Source organism: Molothrus aeneus, chromosome 8 (assembly GCF_037042795.1).
Source record: "Molothrus aeneus isolate 106 chromosome 8, BPBGC_Maene_1.0, whole genome shotgun sequence".
In the NCBI taxonomy this organism is placed as follows: domain Eukaryota; kingdom Metazoa; phylum Chordata; class Aves; order Passeriformes; family Icteridae; genus Molothrus; species Molothrus aeneus.
The window spans coordinates 122,085-142,008 of NC_089653.1; positions in this window are offsets into that span (position 1 = coordinate 122,085).

Sequence of the window (19,924 nt, forward strand, 5' to 3'; positions counted from 1 at the left end):
AAGTGTATTTGATGTGAAAATGGCTTTTTGTTCATATTCCTGTTACTGTACCCATTAGATACTATATAGGTTTAAAAAAAGCACCCATCAGTGAATTGCAATGAATACACGAATTACTTCTCACCATCTTTCAAAATGCATTATGTATCATTCTTCTTGGAGCACAGCATTAGCATTATTTTCTCAAGAATAACACTTTCTTCAGTTCTGTGACATTTTAATCAAGAAATGAAAAAATATTATTTATACTTATGCTGAAAAATGTAGGTTTATTCCTTCATATTAACTTCTGTAACTGAATTGTGTACAAATACTTTTTACAAAATTCACCACCAGCAACAACAAATGCATATGAAACCAAAATGAAGATTTAAGGGGAATATTTTCAATGGCATATCTCAGTTTGCATTTCCTTTTCCTTTTGGAAATCTCTTCTGCTTAATTGGGGTAGAATGATCCATTTTAAGTTAATTCAGTGTTATTATATTAAGTAGAGCACTCTGAATGTTAATAGCTGAGCACTGGCAAACTGGGAAACCAAAGTGATTCTGATTTCTTTTCACTGGTGTATCCAACACTCTTGACTACATTTTGGGCTACTCTGTAAGCATAAGTTAGGAGCAGTTTGCTGTGGAGTATGATGATGTCTGAGTTGCTCATTCTGTGCTTGCAGCAGTGGAGGGATCAATTTGAGTGTAGGGGGCCAGCGAGGTATCCCTTCCCAGGAGTCAGGGCTGTCTGGGGACACCACCCAGGAGGGGTATTCCTAGCCAGAGAAAGAACCTTGGAGAGGGCCAGTTCCTGGGGATGTGGAGAGTTTGTGTTGGGGATTGCCATGGCAACAGGCTCTGAGGAGCTGCCAAGGTAAAGAGGGAGGTGGAATGACAGAAAAGGCCTGGGACAGGCAGCATGAGGAGCTGATGAAAGATGTCCCAAGGGCTGTAGCAGGGTCTCGGAGAAGCACATGGCCTTGGTCTGCTGACTTGACACCATACTGTGGGCATGCAGAAGGCTGGGAGAGGGGCTTAAGGCCTGGGTAGATATGCAGAGCTGCCAAAAGTGTCAAAGTGCAGATGGTGAAGCCTCAGGAGCCAGTTGTGCCTCACACCAGAGGGCTGAGGGCAGCTGAGATGCCCACGGCTTTGCAGGAGCTGGTCCCTGGGGTGGAGAGTCCCTTAAAAGCATGCTCAGGTGAAAAGTCTGAGTTGTACTCAAGGGATAGGAATTGCCCTTTAGCTCAAAACTTAAACATAAATTGTAGATCAGCACTGTGCTTCACTTAGGCCTGTGTGGCAGGCATCAGATAGAGCTGCTCTTTTAACAGTAGAAGGAATTGTATACATGTGAAAGATAATTTTGGTCTCTGTTATTAATTATTTAATAAGGACTGGTGGAATGAACAAAAAAGATTGAGTGCCTTTAAGTGGAGAACTTAGACATTTTCCTGGCAAAGCTTTAATATTTGATGCAGAGATTATTTTCATGAGCAAATGTATGGTCACAGCAGGTGCTAACTGAAATGGCCTGAGAAGGGAATGTGATTTCCCCTTCTTCCCCCAGTCCTCCAGCCCAGTGGATGTGCTGCCCATGGTGAGTTCTACTGAGGGGTGTGAGAATCTACAGCACAGCTCCCCTTCTCCTTTCAGACGTGAGTTGTGCTTCTCCATGATTGCTGCTGTAATGGGCTTAGTCTCTAGGAGCAGCATGTACCTCCACAATTTATTTCTCCATTTTCAATTTCACACTGCAAACTTCCTGGGTGTAGTTCCCACATAGAGGTAGTTTGCCACAAGCTCGCTGGTGATGGATGCATCAGGGCGGTCATGAGGAAGGCATGAAAATGTTCTGTGCCCTTAGCTGGCAATGTGATGGAGAGCCAGTGCATGAGGAACCCTGTCTCCCTTTTGCCCCAGATAAACCCCAGTACACAAAGCAGCTGTGGAGAGACCACACAGGGCAGTGAGCCCAGAGGTGGCCTGGGGCTCATTGTGGCCCTGCAGCAGGGGAGAGACGGCAGTTCTCTGGGTCCAGCTGCCCTACTGTAGGACTCCAAGTCCTGCTTTAGAGATGTGAAAGGAAAATTTGTCTCTTTTGCACTGGCTGCTCTCAGTGTGCCCTGCAGCAAGGCCCATAAGCAAAGATAGGAGTGCACACAGCTGCAATTTGGCGGAGGTAGCCATTTGCCAGTGGTGTCCTGTCGCAGACATCTTTCATGAAAAATCCTTTCTTAGGATTTTTCCTTGTGAGAAGCTGCAGTTTCAGTAACCAAAGTAAACAATGGTTATCTGCTGCTGTGGAATGCAACAGGTAGAGCCGTGATTGGTCTCCTGTGGGTGTTTGGATTTCTTGACCACTCATGACAGAGCTGGCTCTTGCTCTGTCTGAGACACAGATCTTTGTTATTCATTCTTTTCTATTTTTAGCTTAGCTAGCATCTGAAGAAACCTTTCCTTTCTATTGCTTTTTAGTATAGTCTTAATGTAACATATATCATAAAATAATAAATCAAGCCTTCTGATCATGGAGTCAACATTCTCATCTCTTCTTCATCCTGAAAACCCTTGTGACCACAGTCACAGTGTCCCTCCTGTGGCAGCTGTTTGCCCGAGGCAGCCATTTGCTTGCAGAGCTCCGTGTGGGGTGACCAGTGATCTGAGGCAGATGTTTGTTGGGGCTCCCTACACATGGTGGCCATTACCCCAAGCAGCTATTTCCCCAAGGCTCCTCATGTGTGGTGGCCAGGAGGTGGCAGTTTGCATGAGGTGCCTCATGTGCAGAGGCCATTTTCTGGAGGTATCTGAGGTGCTGGTTTCATCCCTGAGGGGACAGTGTGTCCTGGAGGCTGTGACATGGACTTAGTGACAGGAAAACAGTGCTGCCACCATCTGAGAACAGGAAACTGGTGACAGCCAAGAGACAAGAAGGGCAGCAAGAGGCAGCTCTGTGCTGCTCTCTGACACATCATATATGCAAGCAGAAGACAGCCCTTGAGGAACAGCCACAGGGAAGCACTGACCTGGAGTGACTGATCTTGGGAAATCATGAAGCTTCATAGGGAGGGCTGTGTTGGTGGCTCTACTTCTTGTACTTTGAAGTCTATCTCTGCCAAAAGCTCAACATTATGTCGTTCCTGTTCCACCACAAATAGTAGTCATCTGAGCTACTGAATGCTGTAAAGGAGAATAAGTACTTTAAAGCTTTGTTCTGTTTTTTTTAACAGATTTGGGCTTAATTTCACAAGTTAGTAGAGAATCAAAAGGATTCCCAGAGGATCACCTCATAATAGTAAAATAATGACATAATTTACAAAGAAATGGAAAGTAAAGCTATTGAGAATGTAATATTCCAAATTAAACACAACTTTAGAAAAAACACTGAACAATGGTTTGAAAATACTGCTTTTTACAAATAGATCTTGTGAATCTTAATCTATGAAGATAAACAGGCACATAGTTGAGTGGAGGTGCTGTATCATTTGTGCATGTTTTAATCCAAAATTTAATCACACACAAAATTTGTAAACAAATGTTTGTGCATCCTTATTTTGTTAAGACCTCTGATCCAGAAGTGTGAAAACCTTGGAATGTGCAAGGAGGAGGAAATCACTGAGAAGAGCAGAGAGGATAAAGTATGATGCTTCAGTAAATAAGACTGCAGAGAGAGAAGGAGGAAAGGCACAAGATCAGGAGGCTGTTGGAAGTCAGGAAGAAGATAGGAAGAGATAATAGCATAAGAAGAGACACAATGAACAGAAAACAAATGAGTGAAGATAATGTCAGGTAAGGAATGGTGCTGGGTGTAGCATTGTCATGGGAGAGTCAAACTCGCCTATGGTGTGTGGGAGATGAACATGGGCGTCTTGAACACTCCCAAAAAGCCAAATGCCATGTCAAGCACAGTGCCTTTCCTTGGACTGCCCTTGAAGGCTTTTCCCAAACAGGTGCAAAACCTAATGATGCCTGGTTGCTTGATTATTCTGCCTCATGAGTATTTGAAAGTACTCCTTTTAAAAGGCTGTGTGCTAAAGACACATTTAGTCCTCTGGGCAGCATTAAAGAATAACCCATCTGTTTGGACAATGTAACTTTCTATTATTTGCCTGGAATAAAGTTTAGTTTGTAAACATGTGTGAAATCTGAGAACCCTTGCAGTGCAAGTGCTGCCTCCCTACCATTTTCGAAGAGGAAAAGATGGCAAAACTCCCAGTGGGAAGGGGGAAGATGGTGCCCTGCTGGTCCCTGGGGAATACTTTGATGTTCTTTTCTGGCAGTGCACTATCAATTGCTTTGGGTGGCACCTGCTTCTTCCATCTCCCCTGGAGAGGTCTGAAATGCAGTCACTGCATGTAGAATCTCAATAAATAATGTGAGCTGAAAACCAGGCAGGAAATAAACTCATCTTTACTCTCAGACATATAATCTTGTCTTATAGCTGGGGAGTATCATTTGAAGTCAGACGAAATTTTCAGAACAGCTCCTTAGTCAGACACTGTTTCTTTGTGTCAAAGTAATTTTTCTCTCTGGATTTACCTAACCTCGTGGATACCTCCACGAGGAAAAAGAAATCCTCTTAAATCATGATAGTCATAATCATACAATTGAACATTCTTTTATACAGTAGCTGTTGCAAATGCTGTGTTGAAAAGAGGCAATTCTTTCTCTGCAATAAGCTTCCAAGTCAAGTTCTGTTATCCAAGTTGTTATTAGTATTAGGTCTTGCTTACTGGTGGGCATTTGTGAGGAAAAACCAAGGCAGAACAATAGGAATTCTGTGATGATTGACTGAATTGAGGCAGCTTTGGTCTTGGCTATAATAAAAGGGAATATTTGGAATGGGAGTATGCAAAACCAGACATTTGTTTATGATTAAAGAAGATGGAGTGTTGGGAAACCCCTTTGTGGTATAAGTCTGAGTATATTGTAATAAATAATGTGATTATTATTTTTCTCATAGACTTCACCTGTTCTACACATTTTGAATTTTCATTTTGAATTTTCAATTTTAGACTTCATCTGCGATGCTCAGTTTGAAGAAGCTGAATGTACTTCTGTCTATCAGAATATATAGCTGTTTTGATCGAGATATGGATTGGTGGTTTGAAGAGCATTGAGAAACTGTTATAGTGGAGCTAAGGAGACAGAGAAGATTTTTACTTAGTTCAAACCCCAATTCTGGGTGACAGTTTTTCTAATTGCCCACAGGATCAATTATAGAGATGACATAAACAAGAAAGTTCATGTTGCTGGCTATAAACTGCTGGAATTGCTTCTCATGTCAAGGTCCACAGATCAATTTTCCAGCCTCCTTGGAATACAGGGCATGGTTTCACCTAGTGATTTTTCATCATTAACAGAAAGGCATCCAATTGTTTAAAGATATTAGAAACAGGGAACATGTTGTTTCTTTTCTTATTTCAGCAGTATATCATTCTTACTATTAAAAGCTTTATCTAATTTCAATTTGTCTCACTTTGGGGCTTTTTATGTCATTGGGTCTTGATAGACTTATTCTGCAGGATTTAAGAGCCATGTTTACAAGTATTTTCTCCTTCAAAAAATTTAATCCAGGCAGCTTTTTTAGTTTCTATTCTTTGTCTTTTGATTTGATTCAAAAACCTATTCTTTCTCAATTTTTAAGTGTCCTTAAAACATTTGAAGTCCTATATGCAGTATTTTATTATGGGTATTAACAGTGCTTCAAAGGTGAGCAGAACCACTTCCTGATCTCTTGCTGCTTTTCTGCTGTGCAGCCAAGGATTACACTGGAACTTGGCACTGATATTAGAGTTGCTGCTGTGTGAGACACCTTCACCATTCTGAAGGTGTGGACAACAATCTTTTATAACTTTGCATTGGGGTGCATTAAAACCTTTGGGGTTTTATTGTGTAGGCTCAGTTTATCAACCATATGGGTGCATTCTGCTTGAATACCCTCTTCTCTTTGTTGTTTATGGTTTTTATTCTGTTTGCTTTTAGTTTTATTTGTGGGGATGCAATATTTACCTCCAAACTGGAAGTGCTGTATCATCAGTGGGACTGACTCCTGTTGCGTCATGATGACGTCTAACAAATATTTTCAGTATTTCTTTTCTTCTTATTTTCAACACTTAAATTATTTAATCAGTTTTAATCCATTAAATTAAATCCATACTTTAGGGCCTTAAAAACCTTACAAAAGTCTGAGCATTTCTGTTCTTGTCTCTGTCAGCCAAACTTGTAATCCCATCAAATAATGAAGAATCTTTGGCTCTGCAGGAACTGCTCATGGAAAATAGGCTACAGAAACATTTTGAACAGCTGTTTTGCTTGAGAATTAAAACATTGTGGAATACTGTAAGTAAAAGAGGCTTTAAAAATTTTCAATCCTTTAGTGTTTTCAGATATCTATACAGGTTAATGTTGGCATCCTTTCTAAGTGTGCATGTAGTTTATGGGAATTTGCATGACTCTGGCAGCTTCACGTATCTGGGCTTTTTGATGAAATTTTTATTCAGACCTTGTCCTTAGAGTGGATTTTGGCACCAGCTTGACCTACTTTCAGTAAATTTGTTTCCCCTACCTCCAGGCAAAAATGTGACAAGTTTGCATTTTTAACAAAATGGACACCATTTGACTGTATTGCTGTTCATTCCTCATGATGCTGAAAGGAGCGTAGAGTGAATTTGTTCTTCTGTATAAGTATTTTTTTTTACCCATTAAGCACCTGACGGCTCAAACTGACCTAATTTGCATTTACTTTCTTGCGGATTTTTAGTCTTGTAATTGTATCTTTACAGATTGTATTGAAAGGTAATGTTTCAAGATCATCAGCCCTTGTTCTTGTGGGTGACTTCAACCTACCAGACATCTGCTGGGAACTTAATACAGCAGTAAAGAGGCAGTCCAGGAAATTCTTAGAATGTATGGAGGGCAACTTTCTGTTGCAGCTGGTGAGTGAACCCACCAGGGGAGGGGCTATGTTAGATCTGCTGTTTGCAAATAGAGATGGGCTGGTGGGAGATGTGGTGGTTGGAGGTCGCTTGGGGCAGAGTGATCATGAAATAATAGAGTTCTCAATATTTGGTGAAGTCAGGAGGAGCACCAGCAAGACTCTTACATTGAACTTCCGGAGGGCAGACTTTGGCCTGTTTAGGAGACTTATTCAGAGCATCCCTTGGGAAACAGCCCTTAAAAACAAAGGAGTTTAGGAAAGGTGGGCATGCCTCAAAACAGAGATCATGAGGGCACAGGAACAGACTGTCCCTGTGTGCCGAAAGATCAGTCAACGGGGTAAACGTCCAGCCTGGCTGGGCAAGAAGGTTTTGGAGGTACTTAGGAATAAAAAGAGGATGTATCAGCGTTGGAAGGAGGGTCAGGTCTCTAAGGAAGTATTCAAGAAGGCTGCTGGAGCATGCAGAAAAAAAATTAGGGAGGCCAAAGCTCATTTTGAACTTAGAATGGCGACTTCTGTAAAGGATAATAAAAAATGTTTTTACAAATACCTTAATGCTAGAAGGAAGGGTAAGACCAGCCTTTGTTCTTTATTGGACAAGGGAGGGAACTTAGTATCTGCAGATGAGGAGAAGGCAGAAGTGCTTAATGTAGGCTCAAAGCCTACTTTGCCTCAGTTTTTAGTGGGAAGATGACTTGCCCTCAAGACACCTGCCCACCTGGAATGGTTGATGGTGTCAGGGAGCAGAATGGTCCCCCCATTATCCAAGAAGAGGCAGTCAAAGAACTACTGAAATGCTTGGATGTTCATAAATCTATGGGACCAGATGGGATCCATCCCAGGGTAATGAGAGAGCTGGCAAATGAGCTTGCAAAGCCACTCTCCATCATTTACCAACAGTCCTGGCTCACTGCTGAGATTCCGAATGACTGGAAGCTGGCCAATGTGATACCCATTCACAAAAAGGGTGCAAAGGAGGATCCTGGTAATTATAGACCAATCAGCCTGACCTCAGTACCTGGAAAGATAATGGAACAGTTTATATTAAGTGCCATCACACAGAATTTACAGGATGGCCAGGGTATCAGACCCAGTCAGCATGGGTTTAGGAGGGATAGGTCATGTTTGACCAACCTGGTCATCTTTTATGACCAGGTAACCCACCTAGTGGATGCAGGCAAGGCAGTAGATGTTGTTTATTTGGATTTCAGCAAGGCCTTTGGCACTGTCTCCCACAGCATACTCCTAGACAAGCTGGCAGCCCGTGGCTTGGACAGGAGCACTCTTTGCTGAGTTAGGAACTGGCTGGATGGCCGGGCCCAGAGAGTAGTGGTGAATGGTGCTGCATCCAGCTGGCGGCCAGTCACCAGTGGTGTCCCTCAGGGGTCTGTGCTGGGGCCAGTTCTGTTTAATATTTTTATTGATGACATAGATGAGGGTTTAGAGTCTTTCATTAGCAAATTTGCAGATGACACTAAGCTGGGAGCGTGTGTTGATCTGTTAGAGGGATGGAGGGCTTTGCAGAGGGACTTGGAAGGGTTGGATGACTGGGCAGAATCTAATGGGATGAAATTCAGTAAGTCCAAGTGCTGAGTCCTGCACTTTGGCCACAATAACCCCCTGCAACATTATAGGCTGGGGACGGTGTGGCTGGACAGTGCTCAGGAGGAAAGGGACCTGGGCGTGCTGGTTGACAGTCGGCTGAACATGAGCCAGCAGTGTGCCCAGGTGGCCAAGAAGGCCAATGGCATCCTGGCTAGTATCAGGAATAGTGTGGCCAGCAGGAGCAGGGAGGTCATTCTTCCCCTGTACTCAGCACTGGTGAGGCCACACCTTGAATATTGCGTCCAATTCTGGGCCCCTCAGTTTAAGAGGGACGTTGAGAGGCTTGAGCGTGTCCAAAGGAGAGCAACGAGGCTGGTGAGGGGCTTGGAACACAAGCTGTATGAAGAACGACTAAGGGAGCTGGGGTTGTTCAGCCTGGAGAAAAGGAGACTCAGAGGTGACCTTATCACTCTCTTCAACTTCCTGAAGGGTAACTGTGGTGAGCTGGGGGTCGGTCTCTTTCTCCAGGCAACAATAAACAGAACAAGAGGACACAGTCTCAAGCTGCGCCAAGGGAGATACAGGCTAGAATTAAGGAGGAAGTTTTTCACAGAAAGAATGGTCAAATACTGGAATCATCTACCCAGGGAGGTGGTGGAGTCACCATCCCTCGATGTGTTTAAAAAAAGACTGGATGTGTGTCCTGGTTTAGGGCAAATTTGGAGGAGAATTTCCAAATTAGGGCCCCTCCAGTAAGCAAACCCACACGGCCCCTCCCCCCAACCAGTTCGGGAAGGATTCCTGAGAGAGAAGTGGAAAGAACCTATTTATTTAATAGGCACAGCACCCCCAGCACACAAAAGGAACAATACCAGATGGCAACACTCTGAAAAGAGATGACAAATTCAGAAAATCTCTCTTGGGGGTGGTCACTCTGTTCTCAGTCCCTCCGGCGCTGGGCCAGCTGCTGCAGGCCACAAGGTGCAAACTCTCGGTGTTTCCCAGGTCCCAGTCCGGAGCAGGTTCGAAATGGTCAGAAAAAGGAAAGGAGAAACGGTTCAGGAAGAAATTTGGACAGTTTAGCTAAACTAGCTAATGAGCAAAAGCAAGCAGAAGCGAAGCAAGCAAGAGTGAGAGAGAGCAAAGCCAAAAGCAAAAGCAGAAAAAGCAAAAGCTGCAGTCTCTGTGTCCCGCTAGGCTGATAAGAAAACCAAAACAAAACTTTCCCTCTTCAGAGCCAGTCTTAAAGGTACAGAACATAATATCCAACATTAACAGAACACATGAATGGGGATACAAGCATCATAACGTCACCCTAGGACAATGTGGCACTTGGTGCCATGATCTAGTTGAGGTGTTAGAACATGGGTTGGACTCGATGATCTTAAAGGTCTCTTCCAACCTAGAAATTCTGTCATTCTGTGAAAGAACTGAGAACTTCTTCTATGAAACAAGTTAACTAGTTGTTTGTTATAAGTCCACATGTATAAAAACCCCCCAAAAGCCCCCATTCCTGCGTTTTGCAACACAAAGGAATTTATGTTGGAGACTGATAGCATGGTCATAAGCTCACTTTTCTCTTGCCTGCATGTTTATTTGATGTTAAGGTAAAATAACATGAATTCTTTCTAAACCTCCCTACCTCAGCAATTAGTGGAGACTTAAGGCTTCAGAAAAAAGAAAAATGTATGAGAAGTGAGTATGTACAGACAATACAAGGGCAATGTCAAAGTAGTAACAACTTTGTTGGTTTCTTTGCTCATTTTTGTTTATGTGATTTATTCACTGATTTCCTCGCTTGAATATAGCTTGCTTGTCTCTCTTCACTGGTAAGTAGCTAGAGTGCTGGCATCAGTAGTTCTGTTGCCTATGGAATACTTTCTTCTGAGATGAAAGTGTGCTTCAGCTGTGTAGCTATCAGACAACCATCTGATCCATCTTCGCTGTGCAGAGGAAAACATCTATTTCCATTTCTTTTTACACGGATGACTTCTGTGGAAATTAGGTGTTTCATGAGCACATTAACGCTTCAGCATCAGTACAGCACAAAACAAAGTGATAGAGGGAAAAGGAATTAGCATAGGAGTTGATCCTATCTCATGTTTAGAAATTGAATAATTTTTACTCCTCCTTCTTTATAAAAATCTTCTGCTAAAAAACTAAAATCATAGAGGGATTGTGCACTAATTCTATCAGTGGAAAAAGGTTTTCAGCTTTTAATACTAGAAATCAGGTCCAGATATGTGCACTTCCAAGCTCTATAAAAGGCTCTTGCTCCTTTATCATGAAGTCTCTAATTGTGATATATAAGAGCAAAAATTTAGTCTTAAATATAACTATATGCATTTTGGAACAAGAGAAGAATAAGACATTCAGGTAAATACTAGCACTTTGGCATAAAATCAGACACAGAGTATTTAAGCATAATCCTTGATTCTGCAGAGCTCAAAGTGCCACAATTCCTGTGCAGCACAGCACTTAAGCACGTACATGCCTCTAAGCATTTACCTAGTTCTGCAGGGATCTATGAGTAATACTCATGAATTTAAAGACCAAGAAGACACAGAAATCCTTTGTTAGTGCAAGGATGGAATGCTTGTAACTTTGCATTATCAAGCCTCTCTTTCTGTGTATTTTTCTTAATTCTTTAAATTTAGCTATTATAATGTAGACTTTGCTCTGTCTCAAGGGTTTCTATTTTTATGTATGTGTTTAATTGGATTAAAACCAAAAAGATTATGGTTTTCTTTTGTAAACAAAAAGTAATGTTTTCTCCTGTGTATTGTTGCACTGACTTTCCAGGCAGAGAGGAGTGCCAGGGGAACTGTTAGTGCATATGTTTATTCTAAAACCTGCTCGCATCCTCTGATATTTTTTAATGCATTTTACTGTATTTCAGTTGTGCATATTTTGACAACACTGCAGGTACCGTTGTGTCTCAGTTATTACTTGACATGGCTTCTCCTGGCTAGGCAAGCTCACTCACAGCCCTGTTGACCCAACACCACTGCATACATATCCCCTGAGATAAAAGGGAGGCCTGAGGAGTGTAAGCTGGTCAGAAGCTGTGTGTAAGTACCTCAAAGAGGTATATCTTTCTGTAGTGATATCTTTTTCACTATGAACAACATCCCTCCTTGCACTGCAGAGGTGCAATGCAAAGAGGGATGTTCCAAACAGGGAGAAGGAAGAGCTGATCTTCCCATTATGCAGAATGAGTTGCAGAAAAATTAGCCCAAGGCTACAAATCATAACTGCTATAGTTGGGTTACAATTTGCCATCTTAACTGTTGTGTTGGAAACTCTGTGCCTCTCCTGTCATGCAGCTGGAAGGAGTCTAACTGAAACCACTTTCATGCCCAGGTCTGCCTCTTCCTCAGTTCTAATGAGACTCTGCAATTAACTGCTGCTTTGTGGAGCTTTGTAGGTCAGACTATGGAAGAGTTGCCACTTGACAAGGAAAAGTGGTATGGAAATGACTCTTAGTCTAAAGAATGGCACAGAAGGCAATTGTTTACCACAAACTAATAAAATCAAAATTCTATGGTGGAGTTGGTAAAAAAATGCAGCTTAATGCACTGTTTTGGAACAGTTGAAAAATGTGCAAAATACAACACTTCCTTTTAATCCATATGGCTTTTCCCATAAAGATTTATTTGTTGACACTTTATTAGTATTAATGGGCAACCAAAAATCAGAGACTAGGCAGATGTAAGAATATACTGTCCTAAACGGTCCCTATTGAAAACTATGTGAAAAACATCTTGTGGTGGAAAACACACGACTAACATCATGAATGGTTTCAAGCATCAGCATCTTATTATTCCCCAGTACAACCTTTTATACCCTTTTCCCTTATGCATAACACCTGTGTGCACTTTTACTCTTTTGTGATTGGTCAATACAAATCAGCATTGCGTGCTCCTTTTCCTTTAACAGTGGTCACCTGTTTTACACAGCTGCACCCCATAATGGGATGAGGCTCTAGTAGCCCCATTCCTAATTTCTCACAATCTATTGCCCCATGATTTTGGATGGGGGAGACACAGAAAAATGCAGAAGTAAATTCACCATTTTCACTGGTTTAAGGTCCACTGCTGATGATGGAGATGTTCTGATCCTCCTGATTTCAGTCCTGTTTAATAAGGGATGAGCAAGAAGAAAAGTTGGTAACATAAGACAAATATCTATGTTATTAGTGGGTCATGGAGTTTGAGAAATGTCCTCAGGAAGTGAAGCAATAAAAGATTTCAAGGTGTAAACCAAGGAATTACTTTGGGATTTGAGGAATGGACTTCAGACCAGTTGTGTGTGTACATTCTAGCTGTTTCAGAGATTACAACGACAATGTTTCATAATGCTGATTATTATCAGTGTAAAAGAGATCCAGAAGCATAGGTGATCCTTGCATTGCTTTTTGTAAGGTGTTCTGGAGGGCTCATGAAATGTAATAGGCTGTAATTTGGAAAATATTTTGAGTCAAAAGTTCAAAGGCTTGTTTTGACCCCTGTAATCAATACATTATTTTAGGTAAGATTAGAAAGGGAGCAAAGAGATCAGAACACACTGTGAGTTATGTTCTATTAATGCTTGTTCAGTGTAACTATTGCAGTCAAATCAGCCTAAGACCACTGGACCTAGCAAAAGAATACAGACCCCCATGGATCCAGGCTTGTACTTGGAAAAGGGGAACTTACTCTTTAGGTTCAGTTGTTTTTCCTTTCAACTTCTTTAAAATTCAAGATGTTTTATGATTATATGACATGAATATTTTAAAGCAATTCTAAGAAGAAATACAAGTCACGACTCATGTCCCAGCATGTGCTTAACTTAGCATATGGTTTATGTTTCCTTGAGGTTTCTTTATTAGTTCATGAAAGAAAGGAGTGGTCCTTCTGTGCATATGCAATTCAGAAGGTTTAAATTCTACTAAAATTCCAATTTTTGGAGGTATAGAGCACTGTTTAGTGCTCTATCATCCTGTGTAGTTGATATGCCTGCTTTTTTAGGCAGTTTTTTTTTTTGTTTGTTTGTTTTTTGTTTGGTTGGTTGGTTTTTTGTTCCTCAGTAAGTCAGTGAAAATTGAAATAGGCTGGTAGTGAGCCAAACAATAAAAAGCACATATGGGCATCTATTGATAGCAGTCCCCATCCTTTACTAAGTCACAAAGATAATAGAAATGCTCACAATATAACCTGAAGATTCTTTTTCCTGACCCTTTGCCATTTAGGAATTTCCCAGTCTTGTAGTAGATGTTCATTTATCTTTCCCACTTCTCTGAAAGTTTTATATTACTAGTTTTTACTTTATTTTTGTAAATAACAAAGTACCCTTTATGTGTAAAATGGACATTTTTGACAGTTTCATATATATTGAAATGTTTCAGGGGATAATGATGTAGTATAATGGGGTTTATGTTGTTAGGATCAAAATTGAGCATATACTTTTGATCTGTTTTGTAAGCAGCACTATGAAAAGAATTTGCCCAAATGTCAAAAACCATTGTTGTAAGTGCTGTATTTTCTTAAATCTGTGATGAAAATGAAAGAAGTTTCATTGGAAGGGAGAGCTAAAGATTCTATAGCTTACAGCATCTTTGTGGTAGGTGACATTTAGACATTTGTCTAGAGGATTGTGATGTACCAAACAAGGAGAATAAAGGAATCTGCAGGTGGGTGAAGGTGGGGTTGCCCAGAACTGTGCCAGGGTGGGCTGACTTTATGGCTCTGCTGGTCTGGGTTTTGCAGAGAGAACGTCATAAGCACTTGTGTGCAAGGTCAGGCTGACCTCTCTGCATCCACATGTAGCTTGTGAGGTCCTGCTGCTCTTCAGGCAAGCTTAGAGCATAGTGTCAAAAAAGCTATTTTTTCCAGTAGACTACTATCACAAATGCTTTCACTTTGGGCTCTTATTTCTGCTGTATTGCCTGTATATGCTGGAAAGGATCCAGATAGAAAGATCTTCCCTGAAGATGTCCAGGGTAGTGAAATGAACCACTCTAGTGGAAAAAAAAATTGATTTTTGCCTCTGGTTTTATATGTTTTCTGGGTTTGGAGTCTGCAGAAGGCCTACCATGTCTGACTATTTGGTTCTTTGTTTTGCATCACTTGAATCAGTGAAAGTTCTTGTACTTCACATAGCACTGCTGAAAGGATCAGGAGAAAGTAACCAATCTCAAGAAGTAAATGACAGAAAAATTTGTATGAAAACTCAGGCTCTATTTTCTTTTTCTTTCAGTTTTTTCCTATGGTCTTCAGGAAGTGAAGCAGTTGCTAAGGAGTACTGGCCAGTGAAACTAGGGCATTTTTTGGTTGGGTATCCCTCCTGCCTCTGCAAATGGATGTATTCCTTTGCCAGTTGAGGTCTTTCAGCTTCCTTTTAGGCATGGACAGTGCTTGGGTTTTTTTATCACTTAGCTGATTTATTTCAGTTTAAAAAAAAATGTGAAGAGCTTATTTAGTCCTTTGCAGGCAGATGCTGGTTAAGAGGGAGAATCATTTATTACCATCACTGGAGCATAGAGTAAATGATAACAACACTGGGATTTGTGCATAGAGATCTGTGAGAGAGATCTGTGAAAGGACAGAACCTTGAGGAAGCTGGGTATAGTCATTGTTGATCTAATGGAGAGAGCTAGCTCTTCCCTAGTGCTTGAAACTGACTAACAGCAATATCTTAGCAGCAGCATGAAAAAATGCTGCAGTGAAATGGAACAGGAACAAATGGGCTGACAGCAGTGTGCTAATCTGCTGTGGCTTTTAGGATGTACATAGAAGACTTGAAAATAGATGATTGTAAGCAGGAATATATTTTGTTAGGGCTTTAAATTGTGATGTGGCTCCCCCTCCCCACCTTGCCAGCTCTGGTTCTGCAGCCTGGTACCTCTGCTGAGCCCTGGACTGGGAGCAGTGTGCCCTCTGCCAGCTGGGGTTGGGGGCTAACAGAGGATAGCAGGCGGATGGAGCAAACAGAAGTGGAGCACTGGATAGCAGTGATTCAACAAAGGGACATATGCCCCTGACTGTGCTTATATGCATCATCAAGGTTCTTGTAACAGAGGTGAGTTCAAAATTGGGTCATCTCCCTCTGCTAACTCTCTTATTTGTCTTTTAAATTGTATTCACAATCTCTAGCTCTTGCCACTATTTGACTGGTCAAAACATAGTTATTAGAGGTCAAGGATTTTAATCAGGAGAAAGAACTAGTTATTTTAGAATCATTTGAGAGACAAATTCTGCCATTTAAACAGGCAAAATTCTGTGGCTTTCAGATTTGATAAATATCTTCTTTAGAGGAGTGGTAAGACTTAGAGAATTGAAAAGTGCAGGATAGGGATGGAGAAAAAAAAGAAAGGAACATCCAGCCTGGAGATACAGGGGAGAAATACAAAAAGCTAGTCCAATGACAGTCTGATGTGTGAATGTAACCTAATTTTTTGTCTTCAGAATAAAAGTCAATTTGGTGCTTGTTATTTTGATATGAGAGATAAGTAACCCTAAAGAAGAGAGGGAAATCTCTCTCCTTTCTCACTTTTCCTCATGAAATACTAATACATCAGTATGATCTCAGAATGCTTTTGGCTTTCCTTTGGGGCTCCTTGCTTTATGTACTATAACTTAAGAAATTACTCACTTGTCATGTGTGATTTATATTAAAATGTGATGCTGTGAAAACACTTATATCTTGAATTTTACTGTAATACATTAACAATTTAGAAGTTATACAGTGAAAAACAGTGGGTGGGATTGGGTTTAGAGATATTGCCAAAGAATGCTTTACTATCATGTTGGTTTTTCTGCTAGCAAACTTAGTTGAAGTATACCCTTTCTTCCTCAGTGATGAAGATTTGGGGTTCTGCCTCTAAAAGTCAATCTCAATCATAGGATGTGACCCAAAACCTTGTCACTTGCTTGTAATGGTAAAAGAATTCCATTTCGTGTTGTCAACTTTTCATTACTCCCCGTGTCACAAAAATTGTTCACTTCAAATCTCCTATGTTCTTGAACTGAATTAAATCGCCTGGCTTCTGTTTTCATGTAGTATTTGCTCTCTGGTTCCTGTTGTCTTTAATCCTCTGAAGGAAGGTAAAGTGGAAATACAACTGAATGTGCTTTTCAGTAATGAGAAGGAGGAAAATGTACTTCATATGAGAACAAAAAGCAATTGCAGGAAAAAGCAATTTCTCCCCATTTGAAGAAAGTAACCTCAAAGAAATAAGAGGAACATTTTCATTAAAAAGAAAGTAATCTGTAATCTGCAGAACATCTGTCATCTTCCACTGCAGAGCTTTCATCAGTAGCATTCCTCATTTTATCTTATTTTCTAAGCAAGAATTAACATATATTAAATTAATAACATTATTGTATGTTAAAGTGAGTTGTGTCAGGCACTAGGGTATAAACACTGCCTGGCTTTGAGGAGAATGTTGTTCAGTTGCTTCTCTTGGAAGATCAATGCCCAAAGCAGCAATCTGTTGGACAGCATGTTCATGATGTCTCACCAGGACAGTCTCACAGCCTTCACTAAGGCTGACAAATCAATTTTGACATACTGAGAGATGGTTCAAATGCAACCACAGCTGGGAAATAGTAAAAATTTTAGAGAACATGACCTATGAAGGATAAACAAATGGGGTTGGTTTCTGTTAAAGAGAAGGGGATGAAGGGGATTGAGGGGCAGCTTATTGATACTTAAGTGGTTGTTGGAGACAGAATTTGCTGTGTTACTGCTAGGCTGAGGAGCAAGGCATCGGACTTGTGGTGCTGCTCAGTTTGTTTCAGTTAGGAAATACCAAAATGCCTTCATTTCAGTGGTAGATTTAAAAGGGTGTAAGGTTATCTGGAGAAGTTGTGTGAGCCCTTAGGGGTTTGAGGAGCATGGCAGATGAGTATCTGGTGATCTCAACATATTTGATACTGAATAAATGATGAAGTCTCCAGAAGTCTTTTTTGTACATTTTTCTATTATTCAGATTATATGTAAAACACAAATAGTGTAAAAATATAAATAGTATAAAAACTAATTCTGACTCTTTGAGGACTTTGATTTAATTCCTTTCTCACTCCATGGTATGAGTGCTCATGCTTAATTTTAATGGGAGCCTTGCTACTGATACTATAGAAGAAATCCAGCTCAATCCAGTTGAGTATGTTCCGTTTCCCCCGTCCTTTTCCACTTCATGTGTTAAGGCAGGAGAGTTCTTTAAATGTAGAGATTTTGAGTATTTTAAGCCTCACATCTTGCCTATTCTAAGTGCTGAAGGAATAAAAGAAGACCTTATTGCAGGTATGACATGCAAACAAAATTTACTGTGCTTTGGCTGACAAGTACATGCAAAAACTGCCTTTTATTCTCGTAATTCAGAAATTTTTTTGCCCCTTAGTGATTCAGTCACTAGCTGTGGAAAGTAATGAGAAGATTTTTTTTCCTGATTAACAAAACAGGATACTTTCACCAAGCTTTACCCTGAAGGCTTGTGAAAAGCCAAAGGTCTAAGGGGATAGCAGAGACTTCCAAACAAGTGGGTAAAGATGTAAAGAGTTCCCTGTTTGTCTGAGAAATTAGACTTCTCTGATTTAAATATTTAAGTCCACCTTTACTCTCATGACCTTGATTTTAAATTTTTCTTTTGAGTCTTTAGATTCATTCTCCCATTTCCCTGAATCATAGAACCTGTCTTATGAGATTTCCACAAGTAAGTTCAAGCAATTTACATAGAAATATCAAGGTAAAACTTGCAATGGCTTTACCTTGGGGGCTCACATATGGTAAACAAAATACAATAGGAATTGGGTAGTAAAATACAAATATTCATGAGCTCAAATAAGGATTTCCTACCTCCCTAGGAAAAAGTTTTTTTTCAAATTAATAAATTAATTGATCATCACCTGGCATAAAATGACAGCTGTAGAATGGGCTGATAATTGAAGATAGCTTAGTTGGGCTGTTGTAAAGCAAATTAATATTGACAGTCTGTCTATTTTTCCATGTAATTAAGCAGTAATAATCAAACCTCAATGCTCTTCTTGGAGATTAATGATGACTTCCAAAATTAATGGTGTGAGATGAAAGCAAGAATCATTAGCCATAGAAAATTGTTAAGAATTCAAGTAATTCAATTTTTTAAAATTATTGTTTAAATGCTGGTTTTTCCTCTATTTATTTGGGAAAAATGGATATTCCCACATGCTAAATAGCTCGAGATTCAACAGTTTCATTGTAAGCAGCCAAATGAAAAGTAGGCTCTTGTTTCAGCCACAGTCACAACTGAGAACAAGCCTAGTAACTGTTTCTGGCACTATTACCTAAAGTCTCTACTTTTCACCATATGGATTTTAGGGTTCGTCGCTGGTACTTAGTCAAGTCACTCTCACTTATGAAATTACTCTCCTAGTAGGCGATAAAAGCAAAACTACCATGTGGTGTTTTCAGGATCAAGTCCTACACAGGCCTTAATGCCTAGTAAAGGAACCAAATCAGCACTTCCACTCTACATGTGCTCAGTGGGAGAGACATTTCCAAAATAATTTTTTTCTTTTTTAAAACTTACCCTTCATCATTAATGTTTTCAGACCAAGTAGAGGACAGCAAAAAAATGTAGCAGAAGCTGGCCATCTGGGTCATTCCTCCCAGGGAGGTGCAATAGCATTTACTACACCTTCTAAAAACTATGTCCTTTGGGTGCTGAGTTGAATCTGGCACTCACTGCAATGGTGTAAATACTATTGAGTTCTTTGGTGCAAAGTCAAGATGAAAACTCTTCCTTTTTCTCTTTTTTTCTTTCTCATAATAGCACAAATCAGAAGTAATTTAGTTGAAATCAATGAAATGACATCTCCAAGAGATAAATCTAAGCTAATACCAATTCATTCTAAGCTAATTCAATTCATACCACTCCTGCCACACTTTATGATGGAAATACTCCTGTTTCAATGAGATGTGCTATGAGAAAAATACTTTTAACTAAAGCTTTTGTCGTGGAGATAGTTATTGAGATTTTAAAACTGCTTCCAAAATGTTGTATTTAAGTTTTAGCTGTGGGAGGTAGACAACCACCCTTTGCTCCTTAGTTTGTCTAGGTATGTCATGGTTTTGCATGGGAGACATTTGGGGCAGTGAAGCAAAGCTTCCAGCCACTGGAAAGCTAGACATGAAGCTTCTGTGAAAAACACATGTTAAAGATGAAAGAAACCTGGGAACTTCCTCTTTTTTCTTCCTGTCTGGGAACAGGTAACAAGGCGGGCCCAGCCCTGCCCTTGTCTCAGCTGGGCCGGGCCAAGCAGGCTCTGTCACGGGACTGGGCCCCTCTCTGGGGAGCTTGCTGAGCCCTGACCCGGCCAGGCCGAGCCCCAGCAGTGGCCAGGCAGGGGCAGGGAGGCTGCGGGGGGCCCTGGCCAAAGCAGGACTGGGCCATGGCTGTTAACATTGTTATAAATGATCAATTGTGAAC